Source organism: Engraulis encrasicolus, chromosome 15 (assembly GCF_034702125.1).
Source record: "Engraulis encrasicolus isolate BLACKSEA-1 chromosome 15, IST_EnEncr_1.0, whole genome shotgun sequence".
NCBI lineage: Eukaryota > Metazoa > Chordata > Actinopteri > Clupeiformes > Engraulidae > Engraulis > Engraulis encrasicolus.
In genome coordinates, this window is record NC_085871.1 from 38,806,159 (window position 1) to 38,831,158 (window position 25,000).

Below are 25,000 nucleotides of genomic sequence, written 5' to 3' on the forward strand. Positions count from 1 at the left end.
TGAAAATAAAATAAATGACATGATGATAAAATGATAAAAACAGGATGAAAATGGGAAAAACGTTGTATTCTTTAATGTACAATACAGTATTTTCTCTGATTTTCCAAAACAGTTTTGTGATGCATTGCTTGGTTTGGTTGGCGTATCTGAAATCTTCATGTATTAACTTCATAGTGCACTAAATAGGAGGTGGGGTTTAATGTGTTTCTTCTCTATACGTAGTGTGCTATGATGGTGAACAATTCAGCCCCCCCTCCTCCCCCTCTTTCTCTCACACACACACAGACGCAGAGACACACACACACATACTGTGCACCCTTCCATTTTATCCTTCTCTTTCTCTGTCTGCCTGTCTCTCTTTGTCTCATCCTGGGCTGCGTTTCCCAAAAACTCTCAAGTAGTACTTAAACCTAAGTAGTACTTAAGTATACCATATCACCAAAAGTTAATGCATAAAATAATTGTATTTGCCTACATACAATGTTGTATTCTGGTACATGCAGATAAAATGCTTGCTAAAGTGCATGTGCGAGGTAAAATAGTATATTACAAACTATTAGGGATGATGTGAAACCTATTTCTGGTATATTGCCTAGGCGGCCCCTCATACCCATGGGCGCAGATAGCTTTTAAAAACTGGGGGGGACATTTTCACAACCAACCTTTTTTTTTTATTGTTAGTGGCATATTCATCTTCCGCTAAATAATTTTATTTGCTTTTGTAGGTCTACTACATTAACTATTTTAAATCTTGATACATGATATTTTTTAACAAATGTTTAAACCGCTCCAGCTTTACAGATTCTACTGAGAATGTGCACGAGTCTCCCTCCCACCAAGACTCACCCGCCCCTGCGCGCGCTTCTAAACACACCTCTCCCATCCCATCAGCAAGTGCTACAGTACTTTCCCAACCAATTCAACCTTTAAACAGGACAACTGTGTCAACAAATTTCACGTTGTACTACTAATGTAGGCCTACAGCAGGCTATGCAACAGTGTGTGATTTAGTACTGTAGACATTTTAAGACGACCAGTCTCGCGGTGGTAGGCCCGCATGTAAAACACAACTTCAATCCAGGCGCGGTTTTGGGGCGTGTGATATTGGGGTCTCCCCCAGATTAGACATTTTTGATAAAAGCGGCGCATTTAAATGGTGATCTTGAGCTCTTAAGACAACCTCCTTGCTACTAGTTCTACTCAGTCATTTTTCTACCACACTGCGTTTCAATTGCATCTACACTCCACCGCTACAAGCCACACGTTTGCGTTGTAGTACCGCTTAACAACAGTTCACAGTAAATGCGTCCAACAGATTAACACCACCGCAGTCATCATTCCAAAAAGGAGCTCCTTAAAAAAATTAATGAAGTCAGACGTTGACAGCATACAGACCAGGGACAGTGAACACGACAGCTACCTGCGTTAGGCTAGCCTACTTGATTGACAGCTGATTGACGGCCCAACAAAGATGTCTTTTCACTCGAAAACAGGCGACAAAGAGACCAAAAAGCCCTTCTGAACAATTAACATCAGCTAACATCAGCAACTAGGCTACAAACAGCGTCACAGCGGACATGAACCTATTATTGACCTTACCTTAAAAGTTGTCTTGACCGCAGCTATTTATCCCAACTTTTAATCCATGCGTTTCCACCATCATCATTCACGTTCCACAGTTTTTGTAATCCACATCATAGCTAGCAAGAATGGGACTATCCTCGAGATTAACTTTAATTATAAAAGCAAGCAACTGGTCTGAGCCAAAAATGTAATGTAAATATGACGTCTGCTCTTCGCTCCACTTCCTTCATAAAGCCAGCTCTGTTTATGGCGCTTCAAATCTGGGACTTCAGTGGCTGTTAGCCAATCAAAAATAGATTTTTATATATGGTGTAATACCGTTTTTTTTGCCACATATGAAAGTGAATGGTCCAGGGAGGCGCTATTTCACACATTGCAAAATGCAAAGGCAGAAATCAGATATTTTCTCCAAAAAGGTGAGGGGGACGGATCTAGGTGAATGAAAATCTGGGTACGTCATGTCCCCCCCGTCCCCCCCGCTATCTGCGCCCATGCGCATACCTAAGTGCTACTTTGGCTTAAGTAGGCTACTACAGTACTTATGAGTTTTTGGGAACGCAGCCCTGAATGCTTGTCTCTCTCCTTCTCCGTTTCCATCTGTCTGTCTGTGTGTCTGTGTGTCTGCCTGTCTGTCTGTCTGTCTCTCTCTCTCTCTCTCTCTCTCTCTCTCTCTCTCTCTCTCTCTCTCTCTCTCTCTCTCTCTGGCACAGGGATGGAAGGAATTTTTATTTCCTCTCTATTCTCTAAAATGACATTCGTGGCATCAGATTCGTGTCCTCAGATTGTGAGTGCTATGATCAAGCTGTCAACAGTTAATTGCAGAGTGGCTACGACACAGCACACACACACACACACACACACACACACACACACACACACACACACACACACACACACACACACACACACACACACACACACACACACACACACACACACACACACACACACACTCCGCTATTGACACCTAGGCAACTCACAAACACACACACACACACACACACACACACACACACACACACACACACACACAGGCCTGTACGTACACCCGCACACGCACACCCGCACACACGCACACACGCACGCAAACACAAAAAGCGAAAAGCTTTTTTGCTGTCATAAGCATCGTTCGAATGAATGGGTAATCACTGACGAATAAATAAGTAAACAGCGAGCATTGCATGAATTATTTCACAACTGCAGAGGCAGAGAGCAACAACACTGAGAGGAAAAAGGGCCTTTGACTTTCTGAAAAGAAAACATTTTAGACAAGCACTGGAATAGAAAAAACGCACACGCTTAATGGCTTATTTTGTTGCGCTACCCACACATGTACGCACGTGACGCGCACGCACACACATGCACACACATGCACACACACTCACACACACACACACACACACACACACACACACACACACACACACACACACACACACACACACACACACACACACACACACACACACACACACACACACACACACACACACACACACACACACACACAATTCCATACGTTTATACTCATGTAACATGCAACTCATGTAACAACATTTGACATTGCTCCTTTCTCCATAGCCTATGTCATTTTCTTCTTACTCAGATGACTGTGCAGTGCATTATGTAAGCCAGACGTCTTGGCTTCTTATACTCACACAAAGGCAGGCACGCACACATTCCCACATACAATACATGTCCGCACACATGCACGTAAGCACGCACACAGACTCACACACGCACACACATGAACACATTGCATGCACACACACACACACACACGCAAACAAACACACATGCACGCACGCATGCACGCACAAAGGGACACATGCATATTTACACACATGCACGCACGCACACACACACGAGTGCACGCATTCTCGCATGCACGAACACATGCACACATTCCCGCACATACACACACACACACACAGACAGCAGGTCCTCTAATTGACTCACTTGGGGCTCGGGTACAAAGAAATGTGACTCAACAGTCTAGCTGTATCTCTCCCACACACACGCACACACATACACACACGTACACACACGCACACATGCACGCACACATGCACGCATACACACACACACACACATCCACGCACGCATATCCGCACGTGCACACACACACACACACACACACACACACACACACACACACACACACACACACACACACACACACACACACACACACACACACACACACACACACACACACACACACACCCTTACATGCACCAAAAGGCTGTTTTTAATTGGGAACTTTCAGACTTATTGCCCTCAGCTGCCATCATGATAGGCCAGAGATATAACGCATGGACGCACGCACACACGGAAGCAAGCACGCAAGCACACACACACACACACACACACACACACACACACACACACACACACACACACACACACACACACACACACACACACACACACACACACACACACACACACACACACACACACACACACACACAGTACATGCCTGCACGCACACACACACACACACACACACACACTTCCCTACAAATTTGCATGCGGCACAGTATCAAGGAGAAGCGAGAGGGAGGAAAAAGAGGAGGATGAGGAGGAAGAGGATGATGATGAAAAATAGGAGGAACATGAGTAGGAGGAGGAAGAGGAGGTGGAGGATGAAGAGGAGGAGAAGGAGGAGGAGGGGGTGGAGGAGGAGGAGTGGGAGGAGGAGGAAGAGGCCAAGGAGGAGGAGGAGGAGGAGGAGGGGGTGGAGGAGGACAAGGAGGAGAACAAGGAGGAGGAGGTAAAGGAGGAGGAGGAGATGACACCTGACATGCGCTAGCATTTGAGATCATTAATTCGCTTTTTGTGTGGTGTACAGTACATGGATCACAAACTTACAGTATGCCTGAGAAATTCAGTCTGACAGATAGAGCAGTTCACAGTCAGCTCCACATACAGCAGGAGGAGGAGGAGGAGGAGGAAGAGGAGGAGGAGAAAGGGGAGGAGGAGGAGGAAGAACAGAAAGAAGAAGAGGAGGATGGGGGCGGGGGGCGATGACACCTGACATGTGCTAACATTTCAGATTATCCATTTGAAAGCCCCTTTTTTCCTTAAGACAGCGTACACACACCTCACCGACACCTTTGCCTGTGACAGTTCATCAGATACAGCAACAGTTACAGTCTGCTCCACACACAGAAGCTACATGTGGTAGAGTATCAGGTGCAGAGGAAGAGGAAGAGGAGGAGGAGGAAGAGGAGTAGGGGGAGGAGGAGGAGGAGGAGAAGGAGGAAGAGATGGAGGATGAAGAGGAGGAGGATGAAGAGAAGGAGAAGGAGAAAGAAGAAGAGGAGAAGGAGAAAGAAGAAGAGGAGGAGGAAGAAGAGGAGGTAGAAGAGGAGGAGGAGGAGGAAGAAGAGGGGGAGGAGGGGGTGGTGGAGGAGGAGAAAGAAGATACCAATGTGATCTGTAGCCTACGGTAGGCCTATATACAAACCCTTTCCCCCATAATGACGAGTTTTGACGACCCCCCCTGTATCCTTAATGACGAGTTTTGACGACCCCCCCTGTATCCTTAATGACGAGTTTTGACGACCCTTTGAACAGCTTCCGGATTTTTAAATGTAACACAGGCTGTGATTGGTTGGGTTGACCACAACCCATATTTAGACAACCAATAGTGTTCGCCTCACTGACCAAAGATGCAGCATGTACGCTCAGAAACTGTGCTAGCAGTAGCTGCTGTGGTTGTGCAGTCTAGTCACACAAGCCACATGCGATACGGTATCATGGCAGGGGATGAAGTGGGGGAGCAAGAGGAGTAGTAATAGGAGGACTTTTCCAGAGAGACGTGCACAGAAACTGTGAGTTATCAGAAGTAGCAGCTAGAGTACCTTTACAGTCTGCTCCATACAAACACGTACACACACGCACACGCGCACACACACACACACACACACACACACACACACACGCAGACACACACGCACACGGGCACACATGCACGCACACACGCACGCACGCACACGCACACGCACACAGTCACATACACAAGCTACAAAAGTCACATAAGGTACAGTGTCTCGGGAGAGGAACCGGAGGGGGAGGAGGAGGAGGAGGAGGAAGAGGAGGAAGAGGAGGAAGAGGAGGAAGAATGAGAAACGTTTAAGAGGGCACTTGTCCCTCTCACAGTCCAAAGAGGCAGCACTGACGTGTGCACTGAGTACAGAAACTGTGACATTCAGACCAACAGCAATAGCTACTGTAGTTTTTATAGTCTGGACATGCAAACACTACGGTAGAAATGGTGACATTCAGACCAACAGCAATAGCTACTGTAGTTTTTACAGTCTGGTCTCATACAACATGTGGCAGGCCTACAGTATCAGGGGAGAGGAAGAGCATGAGGAAGGAGAATTTATGTGGCACATTTTCCCCTCACAGAAACTGTGACATTCAGTTGGTTAGAAACATCGCTAGCTACTGTAGTCTGGACACACACAGGCTACAGTAGAAATGGTGACATTCAGACTAACAACAGTAGCTACTGTAGTTTTTTACAGTCAGGTCACATACTACATGTGATAGGCCTACAACTATCAGGGGAGAGGAAGAGGAGAAGGGGGAGGAAGAGGAGGAGGAGGAGGAGGAAGATGAGTAGGGGGCTGCCTCATGTATTGTCATGTTAAAGATTATTCATTCATATGACACTTTTCCAGAGAGACTTTGGGTGATCAAAAGCAGAAGCTGCAATATCTTTACAGAGACTGCTCTACACACACACACACGCGCGCACGCACACACGCACACAAACACACACACACACACACACACACACACACACACACACACACACACACACACACACACACACACACACACACACACACACACACACACACACACACACACACCACATGTGGTACAGTGTCAGGGGAGAGGAAGAGGAGGAGGAGGAGCAAGAAGAAAGAAGATACAACAAAAAGATACAATGAACAATTATTATGGCCAGGTCTTGCCATCCATGAGCATCTGTTCAAAGTTCTTATTTCCGTACCTGTTACAATTATGCTAGCCTGACTCTCACGCAGACCCTTCGTGCTTCGTGCATCTTTGTTAAACTTCGTGAGCTCGCACGAGGGTCTGGAAATCTTAGACGAGCCCGAACGGCATCCGATATTTCATGGTCGGTCCAATCAGAATCGCAGGGCGAGATCGCAGGGCGGATACAAGTCAGTGGTTGAAGTAGTAGTGATTTAAAAAAAGGCACGTGAATCCTCCAATCAGGTTCGAGCTGTTTTGAACACAACCGCGCCTTTCCACAGCTAATCGACTGTCAATGTTCCAGCAACCATCGCGTGAGAACCAGGTTACAATTATGCTGCATTGGTAAGGAAAGAGATGACCAGGCTACACAAATGTCGTTGCCCATATAGACCATATACGTAGACACTATACACGGGCACATATGGGCTGTGCTGAATTACTTTAAAATAAAACTAGCCACAGGCACTTGCTGTAGGCAAAGACGCTGGCATATTTGACTGGACACAGGACAAATCATCTCAATATATATTCTCTTTTTTAATCTAATTAAATGAATCTTAAATGATTAAAAAAAACAAAAAAACAACAGACACCAAAACAAAGACAGCAAGCAAGGAACAAAACACACACACACAAAAAAACAAAACCAAAGTGCCCACAAACATCAACGCAAACCGACACCGACCTCCACACTCCCTCTAAATACTTCAAAAATGCCCCCAAAATCCAATTAAACACCTCCTCCCTCGTATACGTACGTATATTCTCAATACATAGGCCTACAATATAATAAGTGAAGTGAAGTGAAAGCCCATTTGGGAAACTCCAACTCCCATTGTCATTGTAAGACACAGCACTCCACAGCAAACAAGTGATCACTGCACACTGCACACAACAAAATTGCATTTATGCCTCACCCGTGCAAGGGGGCAGCCCTCAATAGCGCCCCAAGGGAGCAGTGTGGCGGGACGGCACCATGCTCAGGGGTAACTCAGTCATGGAGGAGGATGGGGGAGAGCACTTTTTAATTACTCCCCCTGGCGGATAGGGAGTCGAACTTGCCACCTTTGGGTTACAAGTCTGACGCCCTAACCGCCTACCCATGACTGCCCTCGTGGCCCCCCTCTCACCCTAGACCCAGGACAACTGACCCAATTTGCCCTCGCTGTCGGTGGGTCTAGATGTGTGTGTAAGTGGAGGTCTTGCTTGCCTTTATTATAGCTGTAGGCTAACTAACTTTTAATTTGTTTGTTTAGCTTATTTTGCCTTGTTAGTCTATAATGTTGCAAAGTGGGCCAGGCAATCTTTAAGACAATGTGTTGACGGTAATGAGACTTGTTCTAATGAGCTGAGGAAATAGGTGTTTGTGTGTGTGTGTGTGTGTGTGTGTGTGTGTGTGTGTGTGTGTGTGTGTGTGTGTGTGTGTGTGTGTGTGTGTGTGTGTGTGTGTGTGTGTGTGTGTGTGTGTGTGTGTGTGTGTGTGTGTGTGCGCGCGCGCAGAACTTTTAGTGAGTGTTGTGTTTCTTATTTCCAAAGCAAAAAAGTCTTCTTGGAGACCATTCACTACCGCACAATTATAATTGTTTTCAGTGTCCTTAAATTGTAAAGAAACTAATTACTCTAATTTGTGTTCACAAATGGACATCTGGAATTATGGACACATCTTGTCTCATTTGTTCGTTCATCTCCTTGGCCCTTTTTCATCACCACACGAAATCGTAGGCTAAATTAAATGGCGAAGGACTGCTCTGCATATATATAGCGCCTTTCCACTCCTTTCCACACTCCTGCATTTATATATAGCGCCTTTCCACTCCTTTCCACACTCCTGCATTTATATATAGCGCCTTTCCACTCAAAGCACTTTACATTGCATGTCTCATATTCACCCATTCACACTCACATTCACACACCGGTGGCCGTGGCTGCCACGCAGGGTACCACCCTGCCACGAGGAGCAACTTGTCAACCAGGACCACCACCAGTCAACATTAAAAAAACATTCCTTCACCTGCTAAAGAGCAGATAATGTCCTACAATACAATAAAAGGCAATTATCTTACTTCACTGAAAAAAGAGGAGCTACCCGGCTGGGAAAGTTCCATAAAAAAATCAAGAATGCATGATTTTTATATGCATATATAGCCTAATAAATTGCACAAATGTATTTCCTCCAAAAATTTATGGATAATTGCAATAATAAATAAGACACAAAATCTGCCTTGAAAAAATTAGGTATTCTGCCCAATTTCTCACTTCAAATTAGGGGGAGCTGAAGTTTGGTTGGTGGTGGGGGAGGGGAGGGGCTTTGTTAAGCTCTAACGTCTTTCTTTGAAGCTGGTGTCATGTTCCCTGGATTTAAACCGAAGAGAACCTCCTAGAGACTTCAGGTAAGTGTTAAATAACTTCAGAAGTTCCATCATCCTAGTTCAGTAGCTTCTTCACATTCATATTTTGAAGATTTGATGTTGTGGATGAGCTGTTTTGATGAGATTTTAGATACGAGGAACCTGTGCTTAGCCTGGAAGCACTGGCTACCCAATGGACTGTCTTATGGTTGAATGCTATCATAGTTTTCAGAACGAACTTTGAAGTTACGAAGCTTTTGCTAACTAGTGATATGTCATATGTTTCTGGCTGTGCAGTTTCATGACTTTTCAGAACGAACTTTGAAGCAACCAAACTTCTGCTAACTAGTGCTTTATCATAGGTTTCTGGCTGCGCAGTGTTTGAAGGCAGTGTGAGATTCCAGCCGTGTAGAACTTTCGTGCACTGAGCTAATCAGCTAGCCAGCTAGTCACCAGGGGAAATATTTTAGCTACGTTTTTGCCTGTTTGGATGCCCTTGCATGCACTTTTCAGCCTTAACATACAAGCTATTTTGCCTTTCAACCATTAATGTATACTATGTGCATTGTAGAAGATTTGTTTTTGGCCGATTTTAATGTCCTAATGTTTGATAATGTGTTCCGTTTTAGTAAGTGTAATTTTGCTAGTCTTTAGAGTGAATTGAGATGAATTTAGAGCCTTATAAAGGGTTCCTGTGACTTCGTTTGAAATATGCAGTGAGTGATTTTGATGTCAGAGGCCTTAATTGCTCTTTAGAATGTAAAAGTTAGCACCTTTGATAGCTGTTTTAACGGGCTCCATAGGTGTGAATTACCACCAGTGTGCCCCTTCTAACTTCTTACCTTAGCTAACCAGTCTGCAGAATGTGTTACTTGATGGAAAGTGTAAAAGTATATATTATTTTTCTTAGACCATATTCACATACATCCAAATACCCCACTGAATTCAATTAAGATAGTGAAATGTTCTTAAGAATATAATAGTCTGTCCTGGGCTGTCTTGCAGAACTTAAAAATAATTAATGGTGGAATAATTAATCTGTTGATGTATTTATTTGCACTCCTGTAGTAATTTACAGTCATGAAAGCTAAATTGTGACTTAACTTTTTTCCTCTCTCAGTAGGCTTTTTCAGATGTATTGACCAGATGTCCTGGAAGTGGCCCCTGATGCAGACCCAGTGTAAGAACATGCATGCTGGCACTGTTTCGTGTGTTTAGGCTATGACAGGTTTGACACAGTATTTGCTTTTAGTGATATTTAATCTAATCTAAATCTCATCATGTTTTGAAACAGTGTTGGGTAGCCACCCATGCACGTTGACACAGCCCCCAGCAGTGGGCACGCATGGGGATGGACCCAGGAGTGGAGGATGACCCAATAGGGTGAGCTGCTGAGACAATATCACACATATAGATAATTGTTTTAAAGGGACACTGTGCAGGAAATGGTCAAAAAAGGTACTGCAACTATGCTGCTCATTGAAACGGCGCTGCCTGTTGTCAAATTTGATCTTTACATGAAAGTTTACTTAGTAATAAACAAATATTTTCTAGTATGGTCCAAGTACAGTCATTTTTGCAGCTAAAAATGGCTATTTTTGGAAATTCAAAATGGCGGACCATGGAGAAGATCCCCCTTTTCATGTATGAAAAGTGCAATTTTTCCAGTTATAATGAACACTTAGAATTTGATGGTGGTGGTTAGTATTCATGACCAAGGTAACATTAGTGAATGGGCAGCATGAATTCTGGAAATAAACTACAAAAAATCTCACACAGTGTCCCTTTAAGTGTATGGGAAATAACTAAATGTTTGTTTACATTGCACAGATGAAAATTCAGCCCACTCACTATTGACACCAGTCATACAAATGTATTGACCAGATGTCCTTGAAGTGCCCCCTGACACAGACCCAGTGCCAGTATACATGCTGGCACTGTTTCAGTTGCTTAGGCCAGGGGTTCCAAAACTTCAGCATGGAAAGGCCCCCAATATACCAATAGAGTCTGGCCTAGGCCCCCCTTACATGTTTCATGCCACACTATTTTTTCTGTGCGCCCCTTTTATAACCATTGTTTAGGTCTGTGAGTCAATGGCCCCTTCGGGATATATAAAATAATAATAAAGGTAGTAATGTTCAGAGATGCACAGAATCATGACAATGCAGTTCTTTACTGTAGGAAATATATATTTTTTCCTTATTTTTACTTTATGTTGATGTACTCGGTTATTCAATTTATTACATTATTTTAATTAGCTTTTCCTGCCAAGCTGCTGCGGTCACCCTAGCACCCTCTTGCGGCCCCGCAGGGGTCCCTGACCCCCACTTTGAAAACCACTGGTTTAGGCTATGCAAGGTTTGAGACAGTATTTGTTTTTAGTGATATGTCATAAATATTTTGTGTGATATTTATTCTCATCTAAATCTCATCTCATCTTTTTGAACAGTGGTGGGTAGCCACCCATGCACGTTGACACAGCCAGCAGCGAGTACCCAGAGCGATGGACCCAGAAGTGGAGGATAATCCAATAGGGTGAGTTGCTGAGCTAATGTCACACACATACACTCACCTGCCACTATATTAGGAACACCCATTACAACTGTTCATTGAGGCAAATTTCTCATCAGCCAATCACATGGTGGCAACTCAATGCATTTGTGCATGTAGACATGGTTGAGATGGATGATCTGATGTAGTTCAAACCGAGCATCATAATGGAGAAGAAAGGTTAATTAAATGACTTTGAACATGGCATGACTGTTGGTGCCGAAAGGGTTTGACTTGAGTATTTCAGAAAAGACTGATCTACTGGTATATTCACACTCAACCATCTCTAGGGTTTACAGAATGGTACTGTAAAGGGAAAAAATGCAGTGAGCAGCGATTCTGTAGTCAAAAATGCCTTGATTGCAAAGGTCTGAGGAGAATTGCCAGACTGGTTTGAGCTGATACAAAAGCAAAATTAAGTCAGATAACCCCACATTACAACCGAGGTATGCATAAGAGCAGGGCTCTAAATTAACTTTTTCCACCACCAGCCAATTTGGCTAGTGGACATTTTTTCTTACCAGCCAAACAGAAGTTCAACTAGCCATTTTTTTTTAATCTCGCCAAAATAAACTATGCATTAGGCTAGTTATTTGTTTAAATTATGGTCATTTTGTTCAACTATTTCTACAACACAGATACACTAGGCCTATAGGCCTACATAATAAGCATATTATATTATACTATATATTTTTTCATTATTTTTTAACTTCTGCTTTATTTTTTACTTTCATTACTTAGGCCTAATCAATTTTGAATCACATCACACAAGCCACTCACATAACAGACCTTTAACATACAGTAACCAAGCACACAGCCAAACATTTCAAAACCTCACATACGCACACCCCAAGGAAGGAGAAGAGATGAAAGGAAAGGGAGAGGGGAGAGGAGGGGCACAACAAAATGACAAGAAGCCTAGTTTAACTAAAAGTAAATAATATCTCGGGAATCTTCGCTTCCTTTGTTACTTCCACAGCTTCGTCGTTGGCTGCTTTTTTTTCTTTCCGATGGCGTGGGCTTTCCAACTTAGTTGCGCCAGGACTCTCGGAACATTTCAGAAGACAACTGAACTGACAGCTACGGTCACACTACTCTGACAGTCAGCTCTCCTCCTCTGCCCTTGTCGCTATTTCGTTCCACAACCACTCATTTTTTAACGTCACTATTATTACGGTTACAATTTTTTACTAGCATTCACCAACACACAGAACCTTGCTCTAACCCCCGCCACATTCTCATCACTCGCACAAAACATAGCCTACAGAACAGAAGTAGCTCTATGCATAATCTGCGTTAGTCCTGTCATTGAAACGGTCAGGGCCTCGCTGCTTCAAAAATGCAGCCTGTTACAGCAAGGTTCATATAGTAATAATAGCAGTAGGCCCTAGTGACGTTAAAAAAGGTTGTAGCGAAAGCGACGAGAGCTTAGGAGGAGAGCTGCCTGTCAGAATAGTGTGAGCGCAGCGCAGCTGACAGGAGGCTGGTCGTCTGAAATGCTTTCAATCCTGGCGCGCGCAACAGCATGGAGTTGCCGCTCGCTGCACTGAAAAGCCCACGGTGGGAGGCTATGTTGTGACGCTAGTGTCCATGGGTAATGTAGGAAATCTCGCCGTCTAACGTTCGTCAGAGCAGCGGTTTACCGTTCATAATTTACTGTACTCCGGCGCTACTAGCCAAATTGGCGGGTAGGTATTTTTTTCTACTAGCCAAAATTAATTTTCACCCGTGTTTGGCGTGTTGGCGTGTGTTAATTTAGAGCCCTGCATAAGAGAATCCCTGATTACACAGCACATCAAATCCTGAGGCAAATGGGCTATAGCAGCAGAAAACCACATTTGGTGCCACTCCTGTCAGCTAAGAACAGGGAAATGAGGCAACAATTTGGACAGGCTCACCATATACGACACTAAAAGATCGCAAAAATGTTGCCTCAGGGTCAACATGGGTCAACTCTGCCTTACATCAACATTTCAGGCTGGAGATATAATGGCATAAGGATATTTTCTTAGCACAATTTTGGCCAATTAGTACCAATTGTCTTTGTTGGAATGCCACAGCCTACCCGAGTATTGTTTCAGGCAGTTCTGAAGGCAAAAGGGGTCCAACCCAGCACTAGAGAGGTGTTCCTAGGACCTAATGAAGTTTGAAGTTGCCAGTGAGTGTAGATAAATGTTTTAGGTGTACGGGAAATCATTAAATGTTTGTTTAAGTTGTACAGATGAAAATTCAGCCGACTCACTGTTCACACCAAATGGGGAACAAGAAAGGCTAGGCAACCCCATCTTTTGACAACAGCCTCCACCATTCTATTCTAAAAATGTCAATAATATACGTGTATATCTGCTATATAATAATGTATTTGTTTTAAAAGATTATGTGGGACATGTTTTTTTTTTTTTTAAACAAATGCATATTTATCCTTTCTATCTGTAAATAATCTTGAACATATACTGAGTGTATGACAATCAAACTGCATTAATTAAATAACAAAATTGCATTATTCCAAAAGCACCTAAGACTGTATGGCTACTTCATGATAGCATATAGATATTTGTGACTATTATATTGTAAGTTACATTTTAATGGGATTTTGTCCAAAGAAGTGCTTATTAATCTTTTAGTTGCTAAATACTTTGCCTAAAACTATTGTCTACACGTTAAGACTGTGTGGGCTCCGCCCCGCCTGCCTGTGCTTTGTTTCGCAACAGAGTGCTGGATCGATAGGGGGCCAATCATCTCTAATTGAGACCCTTATAAAGACTCTGGGCGGCTCCGACTCACTCTCTCTCTCTCTTGAATCTGGCTTCTTCAGACCACAGCCCTGACGGCCACACTGAGAATGCAGACGATGGTGGTGGAATTAATGTAAGTACTATTTACTGTCTTAACACTTGTAAAAATCCATCAATATTGGTGTGTCTATGTATCCTGACAGACTTGTGCTTTGTCCTAATGAATGAGCGCCAATGCCAGTCCAGTTGTTTCTGTGTTTTACTATCTCACTAAAAGAACTTCATTCAAGATGTCTTTAATTTTTACACAACAGAACCTGGATCAGGAGTCCTCTGACAGCAGATCTGAATGGGCACCTGATGGTGAAGACATTACAGTAAGTAGGCCTACAATTAACTTTTGACAGGGATAGCTGGTGTCCTCAGTTGATCTGTGCGTTTTGCGGACACTTGATAATATTGAATATGTACATTCCTCCTTTTGCAAGGGAGTCCTATTGGGAGTCCTCTTTATTGATAAATAGTGTTGGGAAATTCTGTGAAAAATGGACGATAATACATTGCATTACATTACACTTTAATCAAAATTGTAGTGTGGGGATATATGCTTTCCTCAAGAGCTCTTCAGCCATGGAGGGAGGCAGGAGTTGGTAAGAGTAGGTACTGAATCTGTAACCCTGTGATCTACAGTCCAACGCCCTAACCATGGCTGCCCCTATATGGGGCAGTGGCCTAGTGGTTAGAGAGTTGGTCTTTCTATCTAGGGGTTGCCGGTTCAAATCCCCCCTGACCTCTCCCTACATCTACATCCATGGCTGAAGTGCCCATTAGCAAGGCACCTAACCCCACATTGTTCCAGGGACTGTAACCAATACCCTGAAAAATAATAGTTGTAAGTCGCTTTGAATAAATGAAAGGGTCAGCTAAGTGCAATGTAATGTAATGTAAAATGGAGTTAGTAGTGGAGAGTGGTGTGTCTGGATTTCCATTCCTTTTTTCTTTTTTTAACTGAAAATGTCTTTGCCTTTGTCTTTGTCTTTGCTCCACAGTGTGAGGAAAAGACACATACTAGAGGGAGTCGAGGACTTGGCTGTTCTACAAAATGTCACTAAGGGATGCAACTGACAGCTGAAGTAGGATCTTTTTTGTTTTTTTGGCCATGACAATGCTTTGACAGTTGATAATAAACTGATAATTACGATACTATGTGCACACCATTGTTTTTATGGGTTTTTTTTAAATAATAAAATGGATGTACTCATCGAAACCACTTGGTGATGTTGTTTTATTGATTGTTAACCACATTATACTTGTAATAGATATTAATGCAAAGTTGATTAGAGCTTTGGCCTCAATTGCTATGTGGAAAATATTGCTCCATGTCTCCATTACAGAGAAATCTGATTATTTTGCAGGATTAACTGAGGCAAAAATGTCCAATAAAATTGTGGCGACAATATTACACATGATATAATGGAGAGAATCCTTCTAATTGAAATGAGGAAAGTTCCTTGATTTATTTGTAATTTGACATATTTTATTCATGCAAAAATGTCCAATAAAATTGAGGCGACAATATTACACGTGATATAATGGAGGGAATCCTTCCAATTGAAATGAGGAAAGTTCCTTGATTTATTTGAAATTTGTCATAATTTATCCATGCCAAAATGTCCAATAAAATTGAGGCGACAATATTACACGTGATATAATTGAGGGAATACTTCCAATTGAAATGAGGAAAGTTCCTTGATTTATTTGAAATTTGTCATAATTTATTCATGCAAAAATGTCCAATAAAATTGAGGCGACAATATTACACGTGATATAATTGAGGGAATACTTCCAATTGAAATGAGGAAATTTCCTTGATTTTTTCAAAATTTTGCCCGATTTATTCAAGGACACAGGGAAAAGTGCACAATTATTTAACGTTATTTTGCAAAGAATATTTAGATTATTTGCTTAATAATAACGTGGGGAAAATTTTGTTTAATATTTTTACGCGTAATAAATCGCCTCAATTTTTTTATGCATTTCCATTGTGTCTCTTTTTACAGTGTTCCGTACCTGTTGCGACTATAATGATGCAGTGGTACTGTAAGGTAAGAGAAGACCAGGCTACACAAATCTGGTTGCCCAAATAGACCATATAGACATTATGGACGCTAAGCTGCTAACTTAGTCATCAATGTTACTATTACTAAGAAACGCACCACAGAATCAGAGTAACTGATAGCGGTAATTGATTACAGGGTTCCCACACATTTATCATGAACAAAATCAAGCACTTTTCAAGCACCTTCAAGCACCAAATTTTAAATTTTCCAGCACCTTTGATAGCTTGCGGGAAGGGGGTGTGGGGGTCCTCCCTCAGAAAATTTCGCGTTTTAAGATGCAATTTCCTGCATTCTAATCAATTTTAGGGTGTCGAATGGCAAATCCCATCTGACATCTCACTCCCTCAGATTTTGTATGTACCTGAACCATTTATTTCTATTATTTGGCTTACTGAGTTTGACTTGACAAAAATTTCAAGCATTTTCAAGCACTTCACCACAAATGTAAGCATTTTCATAACTGAAAACACTTAATCGAAATTCAAGAATTTTCAAGGAATTCAAGCACCAGTGGGAACCCTGTGATTATTGGGGCATTGGTCTGCTTTGCTGGAGGTGATGGTCCCCGAATGCCGTTTGACTCTTCAGTTGACACAGTCAAAGAGGGTGGAGTAATAAAGAGGCTTCGAAACCCGCCCACCCAATGCAAAAGTGTGTGCTCAAGTTGGGTCTCCTAAGGGGGCGTTGTCCCCTCCTTCTTCTTCTATTTTTGAGGTGTTTGCACAAGAAATGCGCTACCGCCATCTACAGTGCTAAGGGGACTCCATTTATTCTCAACCTGAGGACTCCGAAGGTCTCCTAACCGAAGGTCTCCTAAAGGGGCGTTCACCCTACAGAAAGTGGATACCAGAAATGAACTGAAATGACTTATCTCCGTCTAGAGTATCTCTGACACAGTGGTTCCCAAACTGGGGGTCGGGGATGTACTGAAGGGGGTTCGTGGACAAAAGGGACTTGTGTTCATTTGTATAGCTAATTAGCCTGATAAACCAGACTAAATGTGAAATTAAATGTGTAATTTAGTCTGGCCCGATGAATGACACATCGGAAGATTGTTGATGGAAACAACCCGTTGTTTTTCAAATTGTGTCCGTGCCTATTGGCCAATGCTTTGTCGTTACTCCCTGATAACCCTGTCCGATTTGCATCCAAAGATTTAAAACAAATCAAAACAACTCCCCTGTGTTGTGATTGGTTTGCCAGATGCTGGGCGTAGGGGCATTGTCCGAGGCTAGATCCACTTGAAGGCAAAAATAATTTTGGCCGCTGGTGGGTGGGGCTAGTTTACTAGGCTAATAGCTAATAGATGTATTCGCTATCTGGTGGATTTCAAACAATATAGTGGACAAACTATTAACCCAGGCAATGTTTTTGTCCATTAATATTGCTAGATTTTCCATGAATAGTTTGTCAGTAAATATTACTTGAAATCCATTGCTACGGTTCCAAAATTCCAAAAGGGGGTCCCCGTTGAAAAAGGTTGGGTACCTATGGGTTAACACACCCCACAATGTTGTTATCTCCACATGAGGATTGCTTGGTGCTTGGTCCCCTTGGCCTTCTGCCATTGTGCTACTGTTCACAGTCACCTTGTACAAAGACAACAACAACAACAACGACAAAAGCAGGAGAAAGAAAGAAAGAAAGAAAGAAAGAAAGAAAGAAAGAAAGAAAGAAAGAAAGAGAGAAAGAAAGAAAGAGAGCTCCCACTTTGATAATGTCTACTTTTGAATAATAATATGACCGACTAAGTCATTTAGAAGAAGAAGAAGAAGAATGAGGAGGAGGAGGAGGAGGAGGAGGAGGAGGATAGGAATGAGTAGAAGGATGAAAATGAAGAGAATGAGGAGTAAGATAAGATAAGCTACAGAGAAGAAAGGCAGAGAAAGACCCAGGGAGAATAAATAATTGCATGCACTCTGTATGACCACTGAAGTCATTTTCAAAGAATGGGACACAAATAATGGTGCACACAGTATAGCCGCACCCGTCTTTCTATTCATCAATCTGCCCATCCACTTACCCATCATTTTGATCATCCATACCATCCATACCATCCATCCATCCATCCATCCATCCATCCATCCATCCATCCATCCATCCATCCATCCATCCATCCATCCATCCATCCATCCATCCATCCATCCATCCATCCGTCCATCCATCCATCCATCCCCGAATGCCCTTTGACTCCGATCTTCGGCTTACACGCCCCACAATGTTGTTATCTCCACATGAGGATTGCTTGGTGCTTGGTTCCCTTGGCCTTCTGCCATTGTGCTACTGTTCACATTCACCTTGTTCAAAGACAACAGCGTCCTGTGAGAATCCCCTGCCCATTGTACTGCATTGAGAAGAAAGATTATTAGGCCATGAATGCTACAGCTACAGCAAGGGTGGCTAAAACAGGAGAAAAAAAGCTCCCACTGTGATTATGTCTACTTTTGAATAATAATATGACTAACAAAGTCATTATGAAGAAGAAGAAGAAGAAGAAGAAGAAGAAGAAGAAGAAGAAGAAGAAGAAGAAGAAGAAGAAGAAGAAGAAGAAGAAGAAGAAGAAGAAGAAGGATGAGGATGAAGATGAGGAGAAGGATGAAAATAAGGAGAATAAGGAGGAAGATAAGATAAGGTAGAGAGACGAATGGCAGAGAAAGACCCAGGGAGAATAAATAATTGCATGCCCTCTGTATGACCACTGACTGAAGTCATTTCCAATAAAGGGCAAGATAAGACGGAACAAGACACATAAAAGGGGTGGGGGTGGGGGTGGGGGAGTCAGAGAAATAAACATGATTATGATTAATGAAGTCATTTTGCAAAAGAAGAAGGAATAGAAGATGAGAGACATATATAGAAAAAGAACAATAAAAAAACAACAACCCCAAGCATGATGATTTGACCGCCAGTGTAAGTAGGCTAGATCCATCCATCCGTTGTCATGGTTACAAAGACAGGACCTGTGTAGAGGGGGGAGGTTGTGGAGAAGTAAGGGTGTTCATGTGTGTGTGTGTGTGTGTGTGTGTGTGTGTGTGTGTGTGTGTGTGTGTGTGTGTGTGTGTGTGTGTGTGTGCGTGCGTGCGTGCGTGCGTGCGTGCGTGTGTGGTGTTGAAGTGAGAGTCGAGTTGGGAGTGGGGAGTATAGGGAGGGAAGAGGGGTGAGTGTGGAGGGTTGAAGGGGATAGTGTAGGGGAAGGTGGGGAGTGGAAATCAAAATAGATCACCTTGGCCATTAAGGCAGGAAGGCAAGGGGGCACAGATGCAGTGCTTAATGCTGTAGTGCTCAGCATAGGTCCACCACAACAGGCATCTGGAACATGCTGTGCCACCGCCATTTAGGAGCCTCAGCCATATGCATGTGTGTACAGTAAACACACACACACGCAGGCACGCATGCACACACACACACACAGGCACACACACACAGGCATACGCATGCACGCACGCACGCACGCACGCACGCACGCACGCACGCACGCACGCACGCACGCACGCACGCACGCACACACACACACACACACACACACACAGAAAAAAGCCCTCTCTCTCAGCCATAAGGACATATGCACCATATGCACTGGCTCATCCAGGGCCCCAGTGCTGTCCTTGATGCCTCTGCCTCTCCTCTAAATGGACCTGGAAGAGCTCCTGCGCTACACTCCCTTCTGCTTCACTGTACCTCTCTTTCTTCATCTCTCTCTCTCTCTCTCTCTCTCTCTCTCTCTCTCTCTCTCTCTCTCTCTCTCTCTCTCTCTCTCTTCCTTCTGCTTCACATACTGTACCTCTCATCTTTCTCTTCTTCCTCTCAATATGTACGGTAACTCTCTTTCTCTCTTTTCCCCTCATTTCTTTCTTCTTCATCTCTATGTACAGTACGGTAGGCTAACTCTCTTTCTCTGTTTGTATCCACTATCTCTTCTCTTGTCTTTCACATTACATCTCGTATGCTTATTTTACATCTCTCTCTCTCTCTCTCTCTCTCTCTCCCCACATCTATCTTTTCCTCTCTCTGCTTATTTTCTTTTTCTCCTCTCTCCAGTATCCTCCTCTATTCCCTCCTCTCTCTGCTTCTTTTCTTTTTTCTCTTCCCTCCACTCTCCCCCTCTATTCCCTCGCTCTCCTGCTTCTTCCCTCCCTCTCCTGCTCTTCCTCCCTGTGCCTTATTGCAATCTGATTATGTATTCCAGACATGCATGGCTCTTGAACAGGCCTTGGAGCGTACACACAGCAGAGAAGAGAAGAGAAGAGGAGAGGAGAGGAGAGAGGAGTGGAGAGGAGAGGAGAGGAGAGAAGAGAAGAGAAGAGAAGAGAAGAGAAGAGAAGAGAAGAGAAGAGAAGAGAAGAGGAGAGGAGAGGAGAGGAGAGGAGAGGAGAGGAAAGGAGAGGAGAGAAGAGAAGAGAAGAGAAGAGGAGAGGAGAGGAGAGGAGAGGAGAGGAGGAGAGAAGGGATGAGTAGAGAGGAGGAGAGAAGAGAAGAGAAGAGAAGAGAAGAGAAGAGAAGAGAAGAGAAGATGAGAAGCCAAGAGAAGAGAATAGAAGAGCAGAGCAGAGTAGAGAAGAGAAGAGAAGAGAAGAGAAGAGATGAGATGAGAGGGGGGGAGAGGAGAGGAGAGGAGAGACGAGACGAGACGAGGAGAGAAGAGAAGAGAGGAGAAGAGAAGAGAAGAGAAGAGAAGAGAAGAGAAGAGAAGAGAAGAGAAGAGGAGAAGAGAAGAGAAGAGAAGAGAAGAGGAGAGGAGAGGAGAGAACCGGGGAGAACAGAAGAGAACAGGATAGAAGAGAAGAGAAGAGAAGAGAAAATAAGATAAGAGAAGAAAAAGAGAAGAGGAGAGAAGAGACGAGACGAGACCAGAAGAGAAGAGAAGAGAAGAGAAGAGAAGAGAAGAGAAGAGAAGAGAAGAGAAGAGAAGAGAAGAGAAGAGAAGAGAAGAGAAGAGAAGAGAAGAGATTCCTGCTTGTCATTTGTGGTGTTTGCATGTTGCCTGATGTAACTAAGGTGCCTGGTGTCCTATTTACATATAATATCATAATCTGATGCAAGGAGAACAAGAAAAGGATAAAGAAAAAAGGATAGAGAAAGATAGAGAAAGGCATAGAGAGAATTAATTCTATGTCAACACAGAAAAAAAAGATAAAGGAACAAGGTCTATAGTGTGTGTGTGTGTGTGTGTGTGTGTGGGGGGGGTAAATATGATACATAGTATGAAGAAAGAATGGGACACAAATAATGATGCACAGTGCCTGTATAGCCGCACCCTTCTTTCTATTCATCAATATGTCCTTCCACCCATCCTTTTACCCATCCATCCATCCATCCATCCATCCATCCATCCATCCATCCATCCATCCATCCATCCATCCATCCATCCATCCATCCATCCATCCATCCATCCATCCATCCATCCATCTTTTCAATGGCTTCCCTCTCTACTCATGGACATGTGTTGTATACATGGCATGGACACAAGCTCCAAATTACTTGTATGCAGTGTTTAGCTGCATTCAGCAATAGAATAAACAATGAAAAGTACATTACAAGCCTTTTCTTTTCATGAGCAAGAACCTTTAAGTGTTTCAAACAAAGGATTTACATTCACAAAGCTCACAGCGGATGGAGGAGGTGCGACAGGCAGCAATGCCCAGCAGGTATTAACAGCTACCTGTACAATCCTATGAGCAGATCTCTCTGCATCTCAGCATTAGCACCTCCAGGGCTGGACTGGCCGTCTGGCATACCGGGCATTTCCCAGTGGGCCCTGCACCCTCGTGGGTCCCTATTTTCAGACTTTTTATTTTCATTTTTTACATTTCTGAAAATAGGGGCCCACGAGAGTGCGGGGCCCAACGGAGAGTCAGTTCTGCGCCCCTAATGATGAGGGGCCCCTTTAGGCCAAATGTGCCCGGGCCCCATTTCTCCCCCAGTCCGGTCCTGAGCCCCTTCTGTGTATAGCTCTGATACCGTGATGGTGTCATGGTGGTGTTAATGAGACATGCAACACATTTCACTTCACACCATCATGACTCTCTTTTTGCCTCTCATCATCCTGAATATGAGCAATACATTACATACTGTACATTTCATGACACTTTGCTGACGCTTTTATCCAAAGCAACGTACAGTACTTATTAAAAGGGTATTGGTTACAGTCCGAGTAGGAGATGCTCCTGCTGATATTGTCCCCTATGTGTTGTATGCTTGTTTTGAAGGATGCATTTTCCCCATTTGAGTGTACAAAGTGCACAAGCTTGAAACATGCTGACATTTAAAAAAAAAAAACATACACCACATTATCCCAATTCATGGTGCAACAATGGCACTATTTTGAATGCTCCTTTTCACCCCCTTAAAATAACGGGATTTGAAGAGCAAGAGGGCCTGTTTGAGAGTGCTCTCACGTTTACCCAAAGTGAATCAAATTGCCCCAGTTCATACTGGGAACAGCAGCAAGGGGTTGACAGACGGCCAGGGAATGGAAGACAGAGGCATCCTGTGGGTTGGCGTAGTGGTGGAAGGGAACATGTTTTTATTATGCTTTGGAGAAGATTAGTTTGACCGGAAAAGGGAAATTAGATAAATATTGGGGGATCTGGGATATATTTAGAGACTTTTTAGAAGATAACAATGTTGTAGTGGAGGGCTGGGAGGCGGAGGGGATCTGAAATTTATTTGTTTATTTTATTGTTTTTTTTCCCCCATTTTTTTCTTTGCTTGTTGGTTTATTTGTTTTGTATGTGCCTTGGGTTTGGGGTTGTGTTTGTGTTAAAAGCTAAAAAAAACTTTAATAAAGAAATGTTGAAAAAAAAGGGTTGACTCTCTTTTCCTGCATTAACCTACGGAAGCATTTGGAATAATTGTATCCACTCTTTTGTGCTGTCATTACTGCTAATGCACTTAAAATCAGTCCAGTGTTGAAAACCAAAAGCTGCTCAATAAAACAACACATATTAAAATAATACTGACAGATTAACCTCTTATTGCAGATCTGACCTGTTGACGGGTCAATTTCACTCTTTGCTGAAAACATCACAACTAAAATAACAACATTACTATGGCAATGCACATAGTCTTAAATAATCTATTAATACTTGGTCGCTATCATTTTGGTGACAGTAAGGTTATAATAGAGGCTCTGCGTTAAGGGCTTAAGACTAAGGTGAGGGCATCAGACACACCCCGACACACACACTGCACCTACACCCTTTAATATTCCCTTTTCATTGCAATGTATTTGGCTTTTGGGTTAATTTCATTGCAAAATGTGTATTTAGGCCCATTATTAAAAAAGAACACAAAGGGGATTTAAGTGTGCAGACATTTTTCTTTCAAAATGTGTATTTAGTAAAATGGGGAAGCAGAATTTGTTAAACACATTGCGTATTAATATATTCAGCCATGTTGAACACGGAGCAGATAAATCCCCATTTGGGTAACCAGGCTGTGCTAATGAATTGCCTTCAGAATCTAATGTTGTGAAAAGTGTATCAATGTGCATGACAAGAATTTAATTATTACTATTTCTTAAAAAAAAAAAAAACATTTCAGGAATCAGACATCATACACACTGACCAAAATCCTGACCTCGAAAGGACTGTGTCAAGGGAGAATGCGCTTCTAGTACTAATTGATAGCTTTTGTAAAGCGTAACACTTTACTGAGCTCGGTCTTGAAGGCAAGGTCCCCATCTCAGTATTTACGCTTCCTGTGTCCTCCGACTTTGTGCCTTGAGGCTCTACATCAGTGTTTCCCAACCAGGGGTACGTGTACCACTAGGGGTACGCAAGCACCCTCCAGGGGGTACTTGGAAAAAAATCTTAATAATAACAAATGAAAGGTTGGGAAACACTGCTCTACATCACAAGGCCATCACAATACAAGGTGAGGTGAGAGGTCGGGAATGAGTTAATTATGCACTGTACAGTGGGACCTTCTCATTTTCTCCCCTGCATGGCGCAGTCACGGAAACATGGCACCAAGTCAGTGTTGTAATAAAATACCAACTGTAATTGAATGCACCCATAACTTACGTATGGCTCATTCTATAATGATCACTCATTTAGTATATGGTGCAGTAGTAGAAAGGGGGGGAAAGCAATACAACTCCAGTCCTAATGTAGTGAAGGAATGAACATATCAGTCTCTGACACTTGTGCTTGCTCAAACGACGGCCCTCGCATTTGCAGGAAATGAAGAAGTGTCAATCACGACATCACGACCAGAAAGGCTGTGACTTCACCTCAGAGGGTGAAGCCGGAGTGTGGATGATGTGTGTGACTCATACTTCAGTGAATTGGGAATGTAGGGTTTGGGCACATTTGGGCAATTCTGGACACCGGTCGCGTTGCCATTGCAGTGGCATGACGTTCTTATTTTTATTTTATTTTTTATTTGCGCTGCATTACTGAGATGTACTGTAAGTCATTAAAGTTCTCATGAAGTCCAAGCGTCCTTGTATGAAGACCTTGTGCAAAGCTGTTCTCAGATGCTTTCCCCTAGCTCAAATTCTTATTTTTTATTTTTATGTTTATTTTATTATTATTATCATTTTACCCTATGTTTTATCTTAATGTTTTAAATGTTCTTTGACTCTAATTTATTTCCTTCTTTCTTCCATGTTTCCTTTCTTTTTGCATTTGTTAATCTT

General features: G+C 42.9%; 1 protein-coding gene and 1 long non-coding RNA gene across 3 annotated transcripts in view; one reads left to right on the top strand and one right to left on the bottom strand.

Moving 5' to 3' along the window:
* The window catches only part of LOC134464271 (inactive dipeptidyl peptidase 10-like), a 113,881-nt gene that overhangs the window by 72,542 nt on the left and 16,339 nt on the right, over positions 1-25,000 (bottom strand). The window lies entirely within an intron of this gene.
* Positions 8,913-15,497, top strand: LOC134464056 (uncharacterized). Of its 2 annotated transcripts, XR_010037829.1 has the most exons (8): positions 8,913-8,996; positions 10,075-10,134; positions 10,249-10,337; positions 11,213-11,312; positions 11,404-11,489; positions 14,216-14,372; positions 14,554-14,616; positions 15,289-15,497. It is a non-coding gene; the product is annotated as an uncharacterized LOC134464056 (long non-coding RNA). The 2 variants fall into 2 exon arrangements; XR_010037830.1 differs by lacking the exon at positions 11,213-11,312 and having other exon boundaries at positions 15,289-15,496.